We start from the raw sequence: 22,535 nt of genomic DNA on the forward strand, positions 1-22,535 counted from the left end.
GGGCTGGGTAGCAGGGTGTCTTTACACACATCACTTTTGGTCCTCATAGGCATGTGGGGGAGACTGAGACTTTGGGCATACTGAGAATATCCTCTTGTGATACAGATGAGGATGGAAATCTAGGCAGCAGCCAGCATTTGGTTATATCAAGGGTGGCCGCAGCAAAGCAGGGGATGGGTTGAATTTCAGGGCCCCTGAAGACCCAGCCCTGTCTCTAGGATGTAGAAGGCCCCCAAAAGCACATTCTCAGGCTTGAGCAAACTCCTGTCTGCTAGCTTTGGGTGAAAGCAGCTCGTCCTGTCTCCAAATGCTACATCTCATCCTGGAAGGCTCCTCTACATTTTCAGCCAAGGTATCTTCTCCAGGGCCCTTTCTGGAATCTCCCTGCCATTCCCCAGGGTCCTCTTTTGTCAGAGCTGGTGTGTTTATCACAACTTAATTTAATATCCTATTTGCTGGCATATGTCTCCCTGCTATGATTTTTAATGTGAAATGGCCCCCACAGGCTCATGCATTTGAATGCTCTGTCCCCAGCAGGTGGCTGTCTTAGTTAGGGTTTCTATTGCTGTGAGGAGACACCATGGCCATGGCAACTCTTACAAAGGAAAAACATTTAATTGGGGTGGCTGACATTTTCAGAAGTTTAGTCCATTATCATCATGATGTGACATGGTGGCGTGCAGGCAGGCATGGTGCTGGAGAAGCAGCCAAGAGTCCTGCATCTTGAACGGCAGCCATCAGGAAGCGGTCTGAGACACTGGGCATATCTTGAGCCTAGGAGACCTCAAAGATCACCCCTACGGTGACACACTTCCTCCATCAAAGCCACACTTCCTAATAGTGCTACTCCCAATGAGCTTGCCAGGGCCAATTACTCTCAGACCACCACAGCTGCTTTGTTTGTAGCCATTTTAGGAGGTAGGGTAAGACGGGCCTGAATTAGTTACTTTTCTATTACTTGGGTAAAACACCCTGGTGAAAGTGACTTAAAGGAGAAAGGGTTTTTTTGCTCACAGTTCCAGAAGGATAGAGTCATTCACAATGGGGAAGACACAACAACAGGCAGGCATACTGGCAGGGGCAGGAAGTTGGCTGATTATATTTCATACATGTACACATACAGACACATACACAGAGGGTGGGTGGGAGAGAGAGAGACAGACAGAGACAAAGAGATACAGATGGACAGAGGGAGACACACAGAGAGACAGAGACAGAGAAAGACAGAATGATAGAAGCAGGGCCTGGCTATATAACCTCAGAGCTTGTTCAGAGTGATGTACTTTCTATAGCGAGGCTCCACCCCCTAAAGGTTCCATAGTCTCCCCAAATGGCACCACCAGCTGGGGACCATGTGTCGAAATGCATGAGCCTATGGAGGACATTTCTTACACTACAGCAGGAGCCTTAGAGCTAACCCTGCCTCACGTCTATCCTGATTACCTTGCTTCCTTCTCTACTGAGTCATAAGGAACGTGCAACTGTAGGCAGAGCCACCATCCACTCTGCCCTCTGAATCCCTTGAACTGTGAGCCAAAGTGAGTTCTCCCTAAGTTGTGTCTATGCAATATTTTGTCACAGCAAGGAAGAAGGTAATTAGTGTATTCCCCGAGGCCATGTCCAACCTCCCTCCACCTTGCCTAGTTTGTCATACACTTAATTTCTAGATAATTGAATTGGAATGGCCAGGAGGGAAGGCCTAAGGATGCACTAAAGTTGTCCATGCTCTGCTCCCCAAAGTCCATAGATGTGCCATTTTAAGCTGCATTTTGGCTGATTTGTGTCTCCATAAAAGAGTTTCTGGGGGACTGGAGAGACAGCTCAGCCATTAAGAGCACTGGCTGCTCTTGCAGAGGACCCAGGCTTAATTCCCAGCACACACATGATGGCTCAGAATCATCTATAATTACAGTCCCAGGGGGTATGATGCTCTCTCCTGGCCTCTGTGGGTACTGAATGCACATGGTACACAGATACATGCATACATATAAAACAAAAAAGTAAGTGTATCTAAAAAACGAGACACTGAAATCCTAACTCTGGACCCTGAAAGTGTTACCTTACTTAAAGTGTGTGTGTGTGTGTGTGTGTGTGTGTGTGTGTGTGTGTGTGTGTGTGTGTGTGTGTTTCTGTATGTTGCTGGGGACAAGCCTGAGCATGCCAGGCAAGCCTTCTACCATGGAGGCATGCCCTGTTCAAGTTCAAATCCTTAAGTCTGTGATGACCTGTCAAGGTAGTTAGACAGAACCCAGACTTAAGGGAACACAGGAAGGAAAACTCTTTCTGGGGACCCTGGAGAGATGATGGAGGTTACAGGCTTTAGAGTGTAGTAGTAGATGAACGAGGGTCTAATTGCTCTGAAAATTATTATTATTAATTACGTTTTAATTAAAAAGTTTATTGATTAATTTATTTACTGTATACATGCCTGTGTGTGGGCATGTGTGTGGAGGTTAAAGGACAACTTTCAGGAGTCCAGTTCTCTCCCATGTGGGCTCCAGTGTCAGTTTAACTCAGGTCATCAGGCTTGGTGGTAGGCACCTATACCCATTGAGCCATCTGGTCAACCCCTGCAGATTCTTAAGAAGCAGGTGGTTTGGGAGCTCATTCTGGAGTTGGAGTCCCTCTGGTCATTGGAGATAATGTTCACACGCTGTACCACATGGGCTCAATGGGCATTTGCTTCAGAAGTAAAGGAATTGTCTTCAGCTGTTCAGGTTTCCACTGGCCTCCCAGCCACCCTGAGCCTCCCCTAGGGCAGCCCATGCTGCTATGATCGATCCTTAGTGAGAGGGCTGGCAGTGTTATTGAGCCAGGGCTGCTAACACTGTGACAGGTCTGGCTTGGGCTGGCTGTCCATCAACCTTATGACCTTCTGGGCCAATTAACTGCTCTCAATGAACAAGGACAAAGACTTCATTAAGTTGTTATCCATCTGCCTGGGAACACTGTAACTAAAACACCCGAGAGGACAAGAATTGAAGATTTGCTTTGATTTACATTTTGGGAAAGTTCAGCCCAGGGTTGCCAGGTCACCTACACTTGGGTGGAGCATCATGGAGGAGGCTGTTCACTTCATGGCAGACAGGAGTCAAAGAGCAAGGAGAGGACTGGGGACCAGGTATAATCTTCCAGGGCTCACGTCCAGTGACAAATGAAGTTTCCATAACTTACCCAAATAGGACCACCAGCTGGGGACCGAGGATTCAAGACTGCAGTCTGTATGGGGACATTTCACATTCACTTTGTAACTGGCTGGGTGAGAAAATGGGAGTGGAAGCTGAGTGGGCCATTGAGGGGATACGGGGTTGGTCAGGCCTGGGAATGGCACTAACCACTCAGCAGTGGTAGGTGGGATTGCTTCTGTTTGGATAAAAGCAGGAATCCTCCTCCCATAATGGGCGTGGAAATCAGTTCTGAGCAAAAAACTTGATGTCATTGTTTGGTTTACTATCCCATTCGATGCATGGGTGGAGGCTATCCATCCTTTCATCTAAGACCCGGGCTCAGAGAGGCCAGACATGTCCTAGGTCACCCAGCCAGGAGGTGTCCAAACATACTATCAGAGCTGGAAAAGAATGAGGGGCTGTGGGGGACAGTGCTTGTCTGGGGTGCAAGGAATTCACCCAGAGATCTTTTAGTCTGGGTATGTATGTATGTATGTATGTATGTATGTATGTATGTATGTATGTATGTATTGGGAAATAAGAAATTTCAAGGCTTGATGGGATAGTGAGGTTATTATGCTAAAAATCAAATAAAAAGGAAATCCCATCACAAGTGGAGGGAGTGTGGCTTCTCACCCTGTTTCGGTGACTCTGAAGCTTGGCTTAGAGGTTTCCTCCCAGAGAAGAGCCTATTATCTGGCTTCCTGCCCCAGGGCCAGGGGAGCTCTTTTGTCCTGGGCACCTGGCACCTGGCACCTGCTTATGATTCATTATTTGACTTCTCACTTCAAGGCAGATCAGAAAGAAGCCAAATTAAAGCACACTGATAGAGAGATCACATGGAAATCAGGTCTCAGGAGCCAAGGGCTTGTTCAGGGATGCCTGGCCACATGGGTAGGGTTGGGGGCTGCCTCATGGCCTGTCTCCTGCTGGCCTTGTCCTGCCCCAGAGTTTGCAGGGTGGGGGAAACTGTCTTCCCATCTGGGTTAGACCTGTCCAGGGCAGCACAATCTGGGCCTTGGTGCCCTCCTCTCCCTCCACAGCAGGGGGTCCCTGAATGGAGAGGCCAAGTATTTGGAGATTTGGTTTCTACTGTATCCAAGGGCCAATTTGTTTATTCTAATGACAAAGTTTTAGGATTCTGGTAGCTCAGCCCAATAGAAACTTCTTTTACAGCCTGGAGGGCCGGGAGTTTGAAGTCAAGGTATATAGCTGGGATCCAAGCCCCCACCCCCCAGGACCTTACTTTGCTGTCCCAGCCAGCACTCGTGGCTTCCATGTATTCCTTGGCTGGGGCTGCATCTCTCCAAAATGTGTCACATCGTCACATGGCTCTTCCTGTACCTTTCTCAGATCTTTCTCGTGATTACATCATGGTCTTGGTTACCTCACTAACTCCAGTGACCTGTCTGAGCTGACTACATTTGCGATGAATTTATTCACTCTGAGGTGCCAGGGGCTGAAGGTTCGTCATGCATTTGGGAAAAAAAGGGAACACAATTCATTCCATAACAAGGGGTCCCCATCCCCAAGGATACTCATCATCTAATGACTGAGGTTCCAGCCTTGTGGTTGCTGAGAGATCCAGGTGGGTGGACTTTAGGGGTGGTGTGGTGGGAGGGGCCCAAGATGGAGGGAGGGCCAGGGATCTGGGAGCAGTGAGGGAAAGGTTGTGGGGAGGGGCTGCTGTTAAAGGGGAAAGGAAGGAGCTGTGAGGAAGGATGGGGGTGGGGAAGCATGACAAATGGGTGTGGGAGAGCCAGATCCAGGATGAGGAGTCATTCAAGATGGCTTTGACTAGAGATGAGGGTGGGCAGGAAAGAGGCTGGGCTGAGTCCTGTGAGTCCCATAGGCTCTCCTGGGCCAGGCTAAGGAGTTTGAGTTTTCCTTCAGGACAAAAGAATCCAGGGAGGATGCTGAGCCAGGTAGGTATACAGCAGGAAGGCAAACCACGGCGCTTCAAATCTACAATAGCATGCTAAGAATAGTATTTACATGGGTAGTAGGTTTTGGAACAAAGCCAAAAGAAGACAGTTTTGTGAGAGGTAAAAATTGCATGAAATTAAAAGTCTCAGCACCCGCAAGCCCGCCCAGGTACCGTTTGCATCATACGTGGCTGCTCTGTGCCACCACGAATGAGAGCAACAGCAACCAGCTGCGTCTCCTAGAGTCTCAGAAAAGACTTAAGATGCCTTCCCAGAAAGGGTTTGCCTAGCCTGGTATGGAGAAACATGGGCACAGAACCCATGCTCATCAGGTAGAGAGATGAGACAGTCAAGGTCAATGGCAGGCCAATTTGGTCTTTGCCACAAGCGAGATGAGATGGGACTCCCTATGTGATGGTGTTGGAGATTGGGGATGATGGACAGATGTCTTTGACTATGCACTCTGGCAACCCTTGTTGGTGGTGGGATAGTTGTGGGGGACATACACGCAGCAGGTTGAGGAGAGAAGGGATCGAGTAAGTGGGGTACCAGGTCCTGGCTGTCTCATGGTTACTATAGATGTGCTAAGATAAAACCCCATGACCAAAAGCAACTTGGGGAGGAGAGGGTTTATTTCATCTTACAGCGTATAAGTCTATCATTGAGGGAAGCCGGGCCAGGAACTCAGGGCAGGAACCTGGAAGCAGCGACTGATACAGAGGCCATGGAGGAATGATGCTTACTGTCCTTTTTCCCATGGCATGCTCAGCCTGCTTTCGTATACAATGCAGGGTCACCTGCCCAGGGGTGGCACCACTCACAGTCGTCTGGGCCCTCCCACATCAATCACTAGTTAAGCAAATGACCTACACACCTGCCTTCAAGGGAATCTTACGGAGGCATTTTCTCACGTGAGAGGCCCTCTTCCCTAATCACTCTCGCTTGAGTCAAGGTGACATAAAACTAGCCAGGACATGGGCTGAGGAGAAGGATGAGGACAGGGAATAGAAAGGACATGAGGGTGGAATGAAGACCACAGAGAGCCCCCGTGATCCTTGAACAGGGTTGAACTCGGCCAGAAAGGAGCAGTTGAAGGGAATAAGGGGCGTTGCCATCTCCTGCGAGAGGAGGTGGGTCCTAGGGTCTCGTGCCTAGGAAGTAAAAAGAATTCTGTGTAGTGGCTTCAGATTCTGAGGGAGGGAAGTGGGCGGGGTGGAAGGGAAGAAGACGCCAGAAACCATGAGAAATGATGGCTTAGGTTGGAAACGGCTCCAAAGCTCAGGAGGGATTGACCAAGAGGAGGGGCCCTTCCTCCAGCCCTGCCATTTGAAATGTGGTGAATCCTGGGCTCCCCATGGGTGGCAAAAGAGCCTATGTTAGCTACGCCCCACTGTCTGTGCTGAGGGGGAGGCTGAGGCGAGGCTGTGTTAGCCACCCGGACTGTCTGTGATGAGGGGGAGGCTGAGGTATGGCTGGAGAGAGGAAGGTCAGAAGTAAGGCTTCAGAATAGAACTCCTGGGGCTAGCAAGGGGCAGGGTACGGCCTCATCCATCCTCAGTTTCCCTGTCTGGGAGATGACTCTGATGGGGTCCCAAAAACCCATGCTATGACCTCAGTCAACCCTTGTGTGTGACCTCAGACAAAGGACAGAACCTTATCAAACCTTAGGCACTCCACTAATCAGAGTAGTTGTCTCATGAGAAATACAAATACAGGCTGGTCAGCTGGAGGGTTTGCGTTGAAAACTCACATTTGTCTGAAGAAAGACTTCTACGAGCACCTGTGCATTTAAAAAATGCATACACATGGTTTAAAGCTATTCATTAGCATATATTATTAATAATTATGCATAATAATGGGTTTCATTAGATGATGAGTAGCTTTAGTCACCAACTTGACACAACCTAGAATCACCCTGGGAAAAGAGTCTCAGTGGGAGTTGTCTTAACTAAGTTAACTGATGTGGGAGGACTCAGCCCATTGTGGGTGACACCATTCCCTAGGTAGGGGATCCTGAACTGTGTGAAAATGGGGAAATCCATGGGAGCAAGCAAATAAGCACACATGTATTTATTCTCGCTCTGCTCTTGGGTGCGATGTGACTGGCTTCTTTGTGTTTCTATACTGTTTTCCCTGTGTTGAGGAACTGTAACTCTTAACTGTGTGAGGATACAAGAAGGGGTCAGATTCACTGGAGCTGGAGATACAGGTGGTTGTGAGCTGCTCAACATGGGGTGTGGGATTTGAACTCAGGAAAAGCAGCAAGTGCTCTTAATCGCCAAGCCACCTCTGTAGCCTGTGTATATAATATTAGCGATATATAATGTACTTTGATCATATTCACCTCCTACTCTTTTCTCTCCTGTCTTTCTCACAGTTGCGGGGAATACCCTTTCTCTTCTTAACTAAACCCCCTTTCTACTTTCATGGTGCGTGCGTGCGTGCGTGCGTGCGTGCGTGTGTGCATGTGTGTGTGTGTATTTCATTATGGTTGCTTTCAGGGGCAGGTGTGAGGGCAACCAGAGCATGGGCTACATCACTGAAGTAAATGCCTCTTCTTCCCCCAGCAACCGTTATAGCTCACAGATCCTCAGGGTGGGGTGGGGCCACTACAGAATGCTCCCGGCCCAATTCATGTAGGTCCTATGCATGGCTTTGTCTACAAGAAATGACAGGCACGTGCAGAAATCTGGACCAATCCGAACCACTTATGCACCAAATACTCAAACCTCCAGGGCCCTCGGTTCCCTGAGGGTGTTGCCCACCCACACCTGAACATTCTTTTTGATTTTAGATGGCTCTTCTGCTACCACCGAACAATAACTCACCAGCCACATTCCTTCTGACGCCCACTTCAAAAACCCACTTTCAGCCCTCCCAACAAAGCGTCGGCCCTGCCATAGCATTCCTGCTTTCCTCGGCCTGCAAAGCTCCACGGCCATCTTTACCAGAGGCCTCTCTTCTGTGTGCCGCCAGTGAAGATTCTGAGTGCCGTGCCCCCTCCCCCGGAAGCCTTGCAGAGTTTTGCATGGCTTTGCATGGCATGGGGATATTTGTGAATGTGTAAGTTACCTCATAGCAGAACCGGCTGCCAACAGCTTAACTGGGTCCCAGAAACTGAGTCAGGAGCCAGGAAATAGGTTTTCTGTATAGCTCATCGTCATTGTGACTCATCCTATCCTCCCTGGAACGCTCCATGGCCAGATGCTGTGTGGGGCTCTGCATATTAACAGTAACAATGGCAGCAACCACAGAGATGCCACCATCATCCTTACAATTAGATGAACACTTGCTGTCGTGGTTTAGAGCCTTACTGATCCCCAGCTACACCCCTGGCCCATCCAATCCTATGGCCAGATACTAAGATCGCAGGGGGGGGGACCTCCTTGGAGACAGAAGGGATGGTGTTATATATCCCCATGCCAGCATCTGGATTCCGGGGACCTTAAGAGATTGAGGATTTGTGTTTCTGTGGCCACGGATGACTTTGCCGTAGACCTCCCATTGTCACTAAGCATCATGAGGAGGGGTGAGCATGCAATGGTGACACCGAGTGACCACTGCGGTGGGTACTGGGTGGGGGCACAGGTGAGCTGTGATACAATGAACCCTGGCTCTGCCCAGCTGGCATGAACTTCATACCCAGCCAAGCCTTGCTTCCTGGGCTGCCTCAGGCTTCTGATTTCCCCAGGCCAGATGTCTGTGGGATGAATGAATGTTGATAAGCCTGGAGGCTGAGCCAGGGGGTTGCAGGGACTCCCTACAACTCGCCAGTCAGGTGGGGATGGGGGAGACTGGGAAGAGGCCTCCCTGGAACCCTGGAGTGCCCACCATCAGCAACCCAGGTACTATACTGGATATGATCAGACTGGTCCAGACAGACCAGATTCAAGGTCGGCAATGACCTACCCACTCCATGACCAGGCATGGCTGTTTATCCACTGTTTTGGCTTTCCATCTACACCACCGAACTATACTATAAACGTAAACTTTATCCACAGTGCCAGGCTCGTCACGCCCTCCCCAAGGAGTGATCTTCCCTATCTTCTGTCATTCACCTTATTAATTACCCTACATTAGAACTGTATCTCCAATAGACAGATGGAGAAGATGAAGAAACCAAGGCTCAGAGAGGTTAAGGAGCATGCCTCAGGGTCTCACAGCTAGCAGGTGACCTGCCTGACAGGGTGCCACGAGGATTAAGTGTGGCAACACAGGTAGCGTGCTTAGGGCCTGCCACAAGGCACGCCGCACACGCTGTCTGACTCAGCACCGCTGTCTCTGTTGCTGTTCTTGCTCACTCACTCATCTCTCTTGGCAGGAAGGAACAAAGCCATTTGTCCTCCTTATTGTCCTGATACTGACCTGAGGCTCACTCAGCCAGGTAAACCCCGCCCTGCAGGCAGCCTGGGTATCAGGTCCTCATCTGCGATGGCTGTGCCCTGGCCCCCTAAATGGGCTCTCCTCTGTCTTCAGAACACTTGCTTAGACCAGGATCTAGAGCCAGCCCCATCACTCTGCCCTCCCCCCTCCTCCAGCCTACCTGCCCCAACACATCCTCTCTGTACTCTCCAAAGTCACCCTGGCAGGTGACTTCAGAGGCAACTTCTGGATGAAGTAGACCAGAACCGTGTTAATTAGGCCCAAGGGGACCTGCCTGGGAGCCACCATCTGGAAAAGGTGATTTTGAAGCCACTGGACACTGGCCAAAGCTGAGCAAAGGCTCAGGGACGGAAGAGTGCAAACCTGGTATTTTCTGCAGTTTTCCCAGTATATAGACTCTATCTCCCGTCTCCCAAATCTGAGCTGGCCTTGTAGGGCTTCCCCAAGAGTGACAGCACAGGTTTCAGTTAGGCCCGTACCTTCAGACCATGACCCCGAGTCTTCTGTTTGAACCAGGGTTCTCCACATCAGGAAGGGGAGGCCACAGGGAGGGAGCAGTTTCAGATTCCCCCAGGTTAGCCTAAGTGGACTGTCAGAAAACAGGGTCAAGGACCAATTCAGGAGGGGCTGCAGAGAAATGACAGATGGCAGTTTGTTCAACCCACCAAGTGTTGGGAGTGGTTCTGGATGTGGTAGATGGTCCCTGACTAAAGGCTATGCTCACAGTCAAGGTGAGCGTGTTCTCACAGGCAGGGATCACATTCTCTAGGGGGTCTAAGGTTATGGAGATAGCACAGTGGCTGCAAGACTTGGATTGGCTATGGCTGGCCCTTAGGACCATGCTCAGGGTCTTTCAGAGGTTGGCCTTTCCTGCTTCCTATATTTGAGTCTCCCCTAGCCTTCTGGGGCTTACAAGGATCACCAGCTTTCTGGGGGCTCACAAGGACCTATCTTCCCCAGCCTTTTGGGGCACACAAGGACCTCTCCCCAGCCTTCTGTGTCTCAGAGCCTGAAAACCACCTCTGTGCTTGCTCACTTCGAACCTGCACTCTCCCATTTCTCAGCCCCTGGGGACTACAGCTCCTGCTAAAAGCCCTCCTGTGTCCCTCACCCCTGATCCATGCCCGCTATCAGGACTCTCTGTGACCCTGGAGACTTGGAAAACCCTTAGGAAGAGACTGGGGTTGAAGTTTAGAGCCACAGGTCAGACACTGGAAGAGTGGGCCTTGGGGGAGGACAACAGAGAAATCCCAGGAGAGAGCTCTGACATAGAGATCTGAGGGATGGCATCTGTGAGGAGGGGCCAGGCAAGAAGGCAGCCCGTGGAGCAAGGTCTTGGTCAACTCTGTAGGTATTTGTCCCGGTCATTGTACAGCCTAGAGCACAGCGGAGAGAGATTGGATTCATTCCTGTGCCCTGGCTGAGAGCCAAGGGTAGGGGGCACAGGAAGACTTAGGAAGCATGGGAGGGGGAACCCTCCCGGGCAGCTGTGCTCTCCAGCCCAGCTGCGCGGGAAGAAGCAATGATCATCTCATTTGCACGCCTTGAGAGGTCTCAGATCAGAAGCATATGGGCCTCGGTGGAGCCCTCCTCCTTGTAGACCTTGCCTGCCCGCCCTACGCCCATCCATGTGTGATGGTTACCAGGGATTCAGGCCAGACTCGAGCATGTCAATTTTGGGTGATGGATGATCAAATCCTTCTCAATTTGCATGTTAAATTTCTTCGTGGTGGAAATAAATAGCCTCGGTTCATCAGAGCTTTTATACATCGCAGCAGCCAGGCCTACATTTGCACATTCTGTGCTTCCTACTCTGGTGAGTCTGGAGGTGTGGCCACTGGTCCCCAGGGCTACGGGAAAGGCACTGGTTGTTGGAAAGGAGGGGATGGCAAAATGGGAGAAAAGAGAGGATGTGGCTAGGCAAGTGCATTATTCCAGATGATTCCACGGTCCCTGTCCTGACCTAATTCATGCTTGCATTGTGACCCTGGACATATATCACTTCGCTTGTCTGGGCCTTACTTATCTCTTCTCCTGTTCTTCTCTTCCTCCTTTCCCTCCTCTCCTCTATCTGCCTCTCCTCATCTGCTCCATCCTCTTTCTCTTTTATTCTTTCTATTCTCGTCTTTCAGCTTGTTTGTTTTGGACACAGGATCTTACTATGCAGCCCAGGATGGCCCCAAAATTGTGGCCATCTTCCTGCCTCTGCTGCCCACATACCCTGTGACAAGTGGTGGGACAGTTCTGGGGTCAGGCTTGGACGGACAGACAGTGCCTGAGGACCACAGCTCCTCCCTGCCTGCCCCAGCCTCAGGGGGAGCCCAGGGATTCATGGACATGTCCTGCCCTGGCCACCATTCTCTGGTCTATGATTCCCATTGTGTACCTGTGAACACATGGGGATGCTAACAGAGTTTAGCAGAGATCCATGGGAAGTAAGGGCTGAGTAGATCCTCTGATCCAGGGCCTTAACCTTCAACACAGTGAACATGCTGTCAGGGGCCCTACACACAACACAGCGAGCTCTACCATGTCCTCAGGTTCCCAGCCCAACTATGGGATGATACCAACTCAAGCCAGCTCCTGACAGCCTATGACAGGATGCTCTCCAGTCCACTGTCCCAGCAGATTAAGCCAGCTAGGGGGAGCCTTGGGTGACCTGGATTTCAATTCCAACTCTCACATCAGCTCTCACCCGACCTCTAGGAAGTTATTTCTACTCACAGCCAGGATGTGCCAGCTGTGAGATCAATGGCCTAGATGCCAGACAGCCTTCTGGGTCTTTGGGATGCTCTTAAGGCCCTTGGTGTTCACCCTCCCCACCCTCAGCATGTGCTTCCCTAGGCTCAGACACTAGGAATGACACCCCTATCTAAACCCAGTGTCTTTGGGAATGGGGGAATGGAGGCCTCACTTCCTCTCAAATCAGAACCTATTAGAGGAGAGTATGAGGAAACAGGTTGCCATGGAAACCCAGTCAGCCAAGGTTTTCCAGACTTTGCCTGCTTTTTCTGCCTTTCCACTTACACTCTGAACTTATTAGTTTTAATTGACATAATTATTGCAACGTCCACCGAAGGCACAAGGAGCCAGCTGTGCATCTTGCCACCTACTGCCAGCACTGACCCTCTGAGGCCATTCCTGTCGCCTCTCTTTCTCCTATCTGCCTTTCCTCTGGCTTTTCCTGCCACTCACAGGGGATGTCTGCATCCTCAGGTTGGTATAGGCAGAACCCTATACAGAGGCACACAGGGCTTCTCCCCGGAGAGTGGATTAAACTTGAGTTCAGGCTATGCTAGGGGACATTTCTGAGTATCTTTGGGGACTGGGTCAAGAGTGTCATAGGTAACCAAGATCCATGGCTACACCTGTGTCCTCTCAAAACAGTGTCCTGACCCTCCCCATCAATGTATTTGGCAAGCCTGCCTGGAGGAGGCCAGAGAGGGTTGTTTGTATATCAGAGAGCTGGGGTTGGAGCCCAGCATACAGATGAATGGGCAGGGCCAGGCTCTGCGGCCTCTCGGAGCCTCTGTTTTTATAGGTATGTAGTAGCGGTTTTATGGCAGCTTTTCTTGTCCGAGGCCAAGGAGCTGGGGCATCCATAGACACAGTAGCATGTCTATTATGCCATTGTTCAGACACACTAACGTGGAAGGTAGAAATCCTACAGGGCCCTACCCCTAGACAAAGGATTACAGGCAACTAAAGACAGCCGAGGAAGGGAGAAACAGACTTTCCCAGGGATTAACTCCATAACTGGTTACCTGACACTAAGTGGCTATCTCTGAAACCATATATACACAGACAGAACTAAATGGCTTCAGCAGGTTGTATTTACATATTTGTATGTATGTATGTATACATGTAACAGTAACAATTGAAGAAAAGGAGGCTATCAATTTGAGAAGGAGAGGGGGCATGGGAGGAGGAAAAAGGGAGAAAATGATGTCATTATATTTTGGTTAAAATCGATTTTTAAAATGGATAGCAGAGTGACTGCGTTACACTGGGCTTCCTATCACTGTGATAAAAATCACATGACCAAAAGCAACTTGGGGAGGAAGGGGTGTATCTGGCTGAGAGGCTACAGTCAGTCATTGAGGGGAGCCATGGCAGGAACTGAGCACAGGAACCTGGAGGCAGGAGCTGACGCAGAGGCCACGGGGAAACGCTGCCAACTGGCTCACGCCCATGGCTTTCTCAGTTTGCTTTCTTATACAACCCAGGACCACTTGGCTGGCACTGCCTTGTCATATCAATCAATAATTAAAAAAAAAGTCCTACCGATTTACCTACAAGCCAATCTGATGAGGGCATTTTCTCAACTGAGGGTTCCCTCTTCTCCAACAACTAGCTGAGCCACGTTGACAAAAACTAACTAGACAAGATGGACAGTCTACTGGGTGGCTGTGTGAAGAGGAGACCAAAGAAGGCCCCAAGAGGATCCATTGTGTGGCCAGCTGTCCCTGTCCTTTCCAGCTGTGTTGATGTAGGGTCCCTCAGGAATGAAAGTTGTGGCTCCAGCCTGAGAGAACTTTGGGGACATCAGAGCCTTGTTAGACACAGGTCCCTAAGGCAGGGTGATGCTCCTCTATGGATGCAAGTAGTGTTTGGGGACTTTACCTGTCACATCTGCAGAGGGAAGTGACTGGAATCTAGTGGATAGAGACTAGGGATGTAGCCCATATCTTACCATGCCTAGATGCCCCTATAACAAAGAACTTTCTTTCCCTTAATACCAGGGGCACTCAGGTTGGGAAAGCCTGCTCTAGCTCTCCTTTCTCCCAGATAGAACAAGGCTGGGCCATAAGGGTCCTTCAAGCCATACGGCAGGCAGGAGGTGGGCCCGTGATAGCACATAGGGTTCCCTAAGGCCTTCTTCCCCAGTGAAAGGGGAAAGACACCAGCCTGGGTCCTCTTCCTCCTCCTGGCCCACCTCCCCACTCTCCCTATGGATTACAACATTTCTAAACTCATTAACTTCTAATTACTGCCTTGCCTCTGTCCCAGTACACTGGCTTCATGCCACCTACGTCTCTATTAAAATTCAATTTACGTCCATCATAGCGGATTCCGTTACTTCAGCTGGCTCACGTTGGCCTTCAACTTTCAGACACCCAAAGTGATGGCCAGCCTGGAGTGACTGTCCAGGAGGCTGGGGCTGGCAGAAAGGGGCAGGCTTCATGGAAAGGAAAAGCTCTGATTTCCTGGGATAGAGTGATGGAGACCATGGTTGCAAAGGAGATAGGGTCGCCTGTCCGCGGAAAAGAACCAGGTGAGAAGGGCGGGGGATATTTTCTTGGTCGCTCTTAGACCCCTTCCTCCTTCAGTATTCAGAAGCTCGCCATGTCTAGAGTTTCACGTCTAGGACCATACCGGGAGGTAGCCACTAGTTTCTCAGCATTCCCATTTTACAGACTTGGCAGTGGAGGCTGTGGAGGTGGAGAGTGAGGGCATGGTGAGGCAGGCCTGGGACCCCTTGCTGTTGGTGTTATGATAGAGCTTAGCAGCCAAACCAGGGCTTGCAGGGAGCAGAGGTGTGGAGGAGGGGTGAGTGGAGGCAGGCAGGGGTGTTACAGTAATCTTTTCTCCCCCTCTGGCTTTAATGTGTGTGTTTCTGATGCTTCCTTAGATAAGCTCCCTGCTTCCTCTGGGTCCGGGTCATCCTCTGAGTCTGGTATCCCTTGTGGAAACTTCTGGCAGTTTTTGCTGATGTCTGCTCCATGTCAATACTGGGCTCATTATTTACTTCTGTTCCTGTCCTTTGGGGGGGGGGGCAAGGATCTGTCATTGTCACACTGTATGACTAGCATCAACATTTGATTGCTTGGACCTGTGTGGTCTGTGATGTCACCATCTCCTGCCAGGAGCACCTCCCTCACGAAGGCTGTCCACACCTCTCAGTCCTTCCTTACCCAAGTCAAGGGCTGCATAGTCTTGGTGCTATCCCAAACTAGGCTCCTACTATTGCCTCCTTCCTCCCTCTGCCCCGAAGAACGAAGAACTTAGTGCCCACATCTGAGCAAGTGGGAGGGGCTGGAGTCAGGAACCCTAGTGAGTCGCCAGACTAGGCAGGGCATCAATCAAGCAACCATTTGGTTGCCAGTGTTTGTTAATGAGAGTTAACAGACAGACATGAGGTGCTTGGAGCAGGGCTAGGCACGGGGCTAATGCTGGCTGAGTGTCTCTGGGAGCATTCATCTTCTGCACTGTAAATTTACATGGCTGGCTGGGATCATACTCAAAAGGCTGGGACTGCAAGTGGCCTTATCTTGGGAAAGGATAACCCCTTCCACCCCTGGCAGCATGAAACAGGGGGAAGAATGCAGGATTGGAGTCCAAAAGATTAGAGGAGAAACAGGGACTCTCCAAATACTGCCTTGTGATCTTGGGGGAGCTGCGGGCTATTCCTAGCTGTAAGGCAGGGACAGCCAGTGTCCTAGAGTTGTCACCAACAAAGGCTTTGCTGGTTCTAGTCACTCACCCTGCTTGGAGCCCAGGTGCCTTCTGGGAAGGCCACTGGCTTCTCTTCTCTCTGCTGCCTCTGCCAGTGTCTCTCACTTCTAAGAGGAGGTTAGATAGGGCTGGTGGAGGCGGGAGGGGCACAGTTGGGTCGCCTGGCCTGCCAAGCTCGCCACCTTTTTCTCTGAAGAGGCTCAACATGCTGTCTGTGTGTGCACATCCCTCTGCCTATGCCTCTCACAGGCTGGCACACATGGGCTTGCCCCTCCCGCCGAGGCTACCTCTGAGCTCCTGGCTTTTACCGTTCCCTCCCCAGGGATGGCAGTAGGGTTGGCCAGAGGCCCAGTCCCCTTGGCTTTTCCTCCATGCTGGCTCTTCCCCATTGGAACAGCTTGGGAACCTGCCCCCGACCCCTGAGAAGAGGTCTTTGTTTTTTTACACCATTGGGACAGAAGGGCAATCAGAGATGGAGTAGGGGACACAGGAAGTCTAATGAGGGTCTATACAAGAAAGACAATGTACTTGCCTACCTCGGATCCCTGGGCCTGCACTGGCTCTTTGCACACCCCCTCCCCTTTCTGAGTCCCAGGCTCCATGTTTGCAGAATGAGTGCCTAAGGACAGTAACACTCAGACCATAGGGCTGCTGTGAGATGCTCAATTAAGTCTCCGGCTGGCATGGCCAGCTTCGCGAGATAGTAGCTCTCCTCTGAATGTGTGCATGGCTGGTTACCTATGTGTGGGATTCAGTATGAATATACACGGGATGTCAGTCTCTCCAAATTCTTTTCTTCTTACTTAAGTGTGAGAGTAACTATGACTGGCCACCACGACACAGAAGAATATGCCTGATGACTTTGTCATCATTATACATAGCCTGCAAAGTGCAGAGTCCCCTGCAGAGGGACCATAACTGAAGCTGTGCCCATGGGGATGAAGGGATCCCTTCTTGTACCCACCCCCATACACACTGGACTGATCTAGAAGAGTACCTTGTCTCTTCCTAGCTCCCCGGCATGTCACCATCAAGCTATCACTTTGTAAAGCTGGACATCTGCTCGAGAGAAGGGCTGTAGCCTCTGGAGGGTCTCTCTGGCAGTTCTACGCACCTGTGAGATGTGTGATCTCATTCTTAAGATTCACTTTGTATCCAAGGGTCACCTTTCTACCTGAGTGCTATTTCTTGAATCAGAATCCAAGGGTGGGTTCAAAGTGAACAAAGGTCTGCCACCAACAAGGAGCCAGTCCAGCACTCTGCTGTGGGGTTCTCTTAGAAAGGTCTCTGGGCCACTTCAGTGAGGGTAGAACAGGTATGCAGAGTACCAGGTGTCAGGGGAGGGGGTAGGTCTATCTGAATCCTGAGTTTTGTCAGCTTGGTTATCAGATCTGTCCCATGGTTCAATACGGAGATAGACAACTCATATAATCCTACAGCGCCATTTACTACATGTGAATTACACTGGGGATGGTGTTTGACTTGTAGAGTCTCATGGATCCCTCTGGAGTGACCATCAGTGTGCATCACTCTGAGAAGAGAATGGAGTCAGGGAAGCTAATAATGTCCAACGTCATAGAACCAGTAGGGACATTAGCCCACTGCTGCCAGCTCAAATGATTCTGCCCCTAGAGATGAGCATGGATCTGCTCACCAGCAAGATCAGACTAACCGTATAACAGCAATAATGACTCCAGCAATGGACCACAGCTATGGTAGCCATCCCGTAACATACAATAGAGCTGAAAAGATCTGGTTATATAGTGACACAGTGGCCATCATAACATCTCAGCATGACAAGAAATGCATCATGTGTGTGCCTGTGCTGATATATCTCAAGCCTACAGCACCATTGGTCACACCAAAGTCTTAGCCTCATAATTATGAACAGAACATGCTAGATAATATGAGACTGCAGGGCCGGGTTATGTATTTACTGCACGACTCTTTTTTTTTAATCATTATTTTTCACATGCACTCTGTCGCTAATAAACCAAGGTATTGTAAATTGGTGTGCCTTATTATGCTGGCAGTAGTGTTCATCGGGTCTCCTGACAGTGTCAAAGACTACATCCATTGACCGACTTTGCTATCGATGCTTCTGTAAGTTCACCCTTTCATGTGCTCACAGTGACAGAACTGTGGAGGAGGACTAATTTCTCAGAACACATTCAGATGTTAAGGGACGTGTGACTGTACTTAGATGCATAGGACTGCCTTGGTATCTCTCTCTCTCTCTCTCTCTCTCTCTCTCTCTCTCACACACACACACACACACACAGGCATACACATACGTTCCCTACACACTGAGTTTGTGAAAGACTAAAAGTCCCATCACAGAACAATCATCGGAGAGGTGTGAGACGTGGCCACACAACTACATTGCATCATGTGACCCTGAATGAGTATTTCGGTAAGAAGGGTGAAAAAAGTGTGTGTGTGGGTGGGGGGGGGAGACATTGTGGTAGGCTGGCTGAGTGCACCCCTGACTGGACTCCTTGGTAAGGAAAGAGATCTAATGGACACCATCTTAACCAGAGATAAACTGAAATAGAGCTCGAGGATGGATCAGTCTATAAGGTGCTCATTGTGTAAGCAAGAGGCCTTGAGTTCAGCCCTCAGAACCCATGTAAGAAAGCCATTCATGGTAGTGCATGCTTCGAGTTCCAGCATCAGAAAGACCCAGGGAGACTACTAGAACTTGCTAGCCTAATTAGGTGACTTCTATACTAATGAGAGACCCTGTCCCAAAACAAGGTCATAGCACCTGAGGAATAACACCTCAACTCTCCAGCTACTGCATGAACATGCATACACACATGTGTGTGTGTACTAGCACACACATGAATGTGTGTATATATATGTATATGTACAAATATATATGTATGTATATATACATATATTCATATATACATACATATATACATATATACATACATATATATATATATAAAATCACCTTTGATGGGACAACCCAATGGCCAGTGCCTCCAGTGCCTCCAGTATGAAGCCTCCAGGCCATATCAATGTCACATTGCCAAAATGAGAGTGTGTACAAGACAATCAAACTGGAAAAATCCACTCTGGGGGGAATTTGGTAAAACTGACTGGTGTCTTACATATATCCATGCCAGTTAAGTGGGGGGGGGGCAGGGAGGAAGAGTCAGGACAGAGAGAGAGTGTGTTCTTCAACTGTACTCTGCATCAAATGAAAACCGAATGGCCATGAAGGACACTGAGCTAGGGAAGGGGATGCTAGATGAAGCGAACGGAAAAAAAATCTAGGTATGAACTATATTAAAAGTGGCAGAACTGTATCCATGTTTTGTCTCCACTGTGCCACAGTTCTGTAGAAGAGTTTGTCCTGAAGAAATATTACCTAACAGTGAAGCTATGTAACGTCCACAACCAATCCTTAAGCGGCGTAACAAAAACAGTGCGCATGAGTATGTTTGTATGTGGAGAGAGAAGGGACCAGATGTGAGTGATGGGTGAGTGGTAAGATGTGTGCAGGTGTTCATAGCACGATACCTACCACTTTCCTAAGACTTGACAGTTTTCAAAATTGAAAGCATAAATATCAGAAAAAGCACCTACTGTGGCCAGGCCCCTACTGGGCATCGGTTGGGGTGTTACAGAAACAAGTGACTTCTATCTGCCCATCACCCTTTCCTATTTCTGCTAATGACTTTTGTCCTCCTTTACTACCTTGTGGCTGGAGTGTGGGGAGGGTTACCTATGATGCAGGGTAGCATGTTACTGCCCATTGTAATGGGCTGGAGATGATCTGAGTTTGCCCAGTCTGGACCTTGTTTTCGATTTTCTAAGTAAAGCTTGCAGGGAAGTCCTACTCACTGTGTGTGGGGGAATGAAGCCTGAACCCAGAGGTAAGGATAGCAAAATCGTCTATAGGGAGGAGGGCCAGGAGATGTCAAACTCTGGGTTCAAAGACCCAAGGTCCCTGCAATTAACAACACTGTGGAGGGTTTTACCTCGGTCCTATGGTCTGTCCATAGTATCCTATATTAAGTGTTCAGAAGGCAAGGTATCACGGAATGTAATAGTCACAAAGGACAGAGGAGAGAGGCATGTGGGAGGAAGGAGGAAGAGACACACACATAGAGAGAGACAGACACAGAGAGAGATGGAGAAATAGAGAGAGGGAGGGAGGGAGAGGGAGAGACAGACACACACACAGAGAGACAGAAACAGAGACGCAGAGAGATACATAGACAAAATCAAGCTTTCTGAAAATCACTTGGATGGGGCCCCAAGGAGGGCTGGGAGAGTCTGGACAAAGAGAAAAAGAACATGCAGGAAGTGTCTGGAGACCCATAAACTGGCATTGCTGGCAGCGTCTGCCCTAGACGGAACCAGGGAGCCATCACGAGGCCAGGAGATGCCACTGGAAGCCAACCACGAGGAGTGCTAAGGTTACACGGAGGGGCGTAGCCCTAACTCACAGTCACAGCTAGTTTTTGATGGTTTTTGATGAGCCGGCCATCCGACCAGCTTCACATTCGAGCATCTCATTGCCACCATACCATGAAAGCGGGCCTTCCTGCAGCGACAAAGCGAAGGGATGAGCTTCCCAAGTGGAAGCTCATTTATTTCCCCTGGATGACTTCCACCCAATGCAGCTATAAAGTGGGATATTTGCGTTCTCCCCACTGCTTTGTTTTCTAGAATTTGCAGAGCACAGTTAGCAGAAAGATTGCTAAGGATACACATTAAGGAAACAATTGCAGCGATTCTTTCTCCTCGAGAGGCAGGGTGGCGGATGAAAAAGAATTTCAGCTCTGGAGTCACACTGCTAATCTTAAAAAGTAAAGTGTGTGTGTGTGTGTGTGTGTGTGTGTGTGTGTGTGTGTGTGTGTGTGTGTGCTGCGCATGCCACGGCGCATCGGAAGTCAGAGGACAACTTTCCGGAGTTGGTTTTCCTTCTACCTTGTTTTGAGGCGGGGTCTCTCTTACTGTTTTCTACCACTTCACTGCATACTCCAGGCAAGTGGGCCCCTCAGCTCTTGTCTTTACCTCCCACCTCCCTGCAGGAGAGCTGCTGCTTAGAGACATGTACCGTTTCATCTGGCTTATGAGGTGGCCAGGCTTGCAAGTGCTTTTACCCACTGAGCCGTCCCCCAAGCTCAGTAGCTTATTGTTGAAGCTCAGCTTACACAGCTGACCTTGGGTGTGTCCTTCAACCCTTCTAAGCTCCAGCCTGTGCTTCTGTGAAATCCATAGGCTTGTTGGCAGAGTCCAGTGGCATTCCCTCAGAGCACTCATCACCACGCTGACTCTATGTGAGTCATTGACCATGATCATCGCCATCATAAATGTCACTGATGATTTTTGGGTGTGTGTGTGTTTTGTTTTTGAGACAGAGTTTCATCTCATCCTTTACATCCTTTATCCCAGGCTTGCCTGTAACTTGCTAGGTGGGTCAGGTTGGTCCTGGACTCAATACTCTCCTGCCCTTAGGCTCTGAAGGGCTGGGTTTATTGACCTGTACAATTGTGCCTGGCTGCCATCTGCAGTAGTTGGATCCTGACTGCTCATTGGATGCTGCCGGGGTCAAGAACCATTTCCAAAGGTAGCCCACTCCATCACTGAGCAAAGCTGGTCACTGACGGTGCTGTAGTGTTGAAGGAATAGTTCAGTGGTAAAATGCTCACTGTACATTTTACCTGAGGCCTGACTTTGACCCTCAGAATTCATTTCTTTTTTTCCTCTGAATCTGGCCTGGTGGCATGTACATGTAATTCTAGTATTGGGAAAGCAGGGACAGGCAGATCTGCAGGGCTCACTTGCCTCCCAAGCTCGCTCAATCGGTGAGGTTCCAGATCTGTGAGACACCTATCTCAAAAATCACGGTGGATGAACAACATCTTCTAGCCTTCAGACACACATGAATACATGTGCACATCTGCTCTTCTGCACGCAAGAGTACATACACAAGTGCACACACACACGCACATATGTGCACACACATGCACACATACGTGCACACACACATGCACACACGTGCGCGCACGCACGCGCACACACACACACACACACACACACACACACGCACACGCACGATCCTTGATCCGAACTGGGCTCTGCTACTGAGTGGCATCCACCAGTGTCCTGGCAAGACAGGGTACCACAAAGGGGCTCTGATCCAGCCAGGGAGCAAAGCCTCTTCCTCCAGGCTGCTCCAGCTCCCTGGTCAAGGGCAAGCAGGAGGTGGCTTCTAAACCAGCACTCACAATATGCCCCTGGAAAGCTCTCGGTACCCCATTAAGTTCCCACCAAAGAGGATGTAGGGCCTCTTCACACATTCTCAGTGATGTGCGATGTTCTCAGCGATGCCATGTGGTAGTTAGAAATGGCTCCAGGTCCCCAAATAAAAGCCATCATGTTGCTTAGAGAGTCCGTCTGGCCTCCTTGTAGGAGATTCATGCCTAGAACTGCTGGCAATGGAAGATGCTTCCTGACCCAGTGTTCTTCACCCAACCCCCACAGAGGGGATGATGTGGCCTCTTCTCCTCCCTTGTTGGCTAGTATGGCCGGCCTACAACAGCTGAGTCAGCCTAAGGTCACAGACCGAGAAAGGAGGTCA

The 22,535-nt window shown here is 49.8% G+C and overlaps 1 protein-coding gene across 1 annotated transcript in view; it reads right to left on the reverse strand.

Annotated features, from left to right (window-relative positions):
- The window catches only part of LOC127221080 (protein sidekick-2-like), a 146,393-nt gene that overhangs the window by 7,546 nt on the left and 116,312 nt on the right, over positions 1-22,535 (reverse strand). The window lies entirely within an intron of this gene.

Source organism: Phodopus roborovskii, unplaced genomic scaffold, assembly GCF_943737965.1.
Source record: "Phodopus roborovskii unplaced genomic scaffold, PHOROB, whole genome shotgun sequence".
Classification (NCBI taxonomy): Eukaryota; Metazoa; Chordata; class Mammalia; order Rodentia; family Cricetidae; genus Phodopus; species Phodopus roborovskii.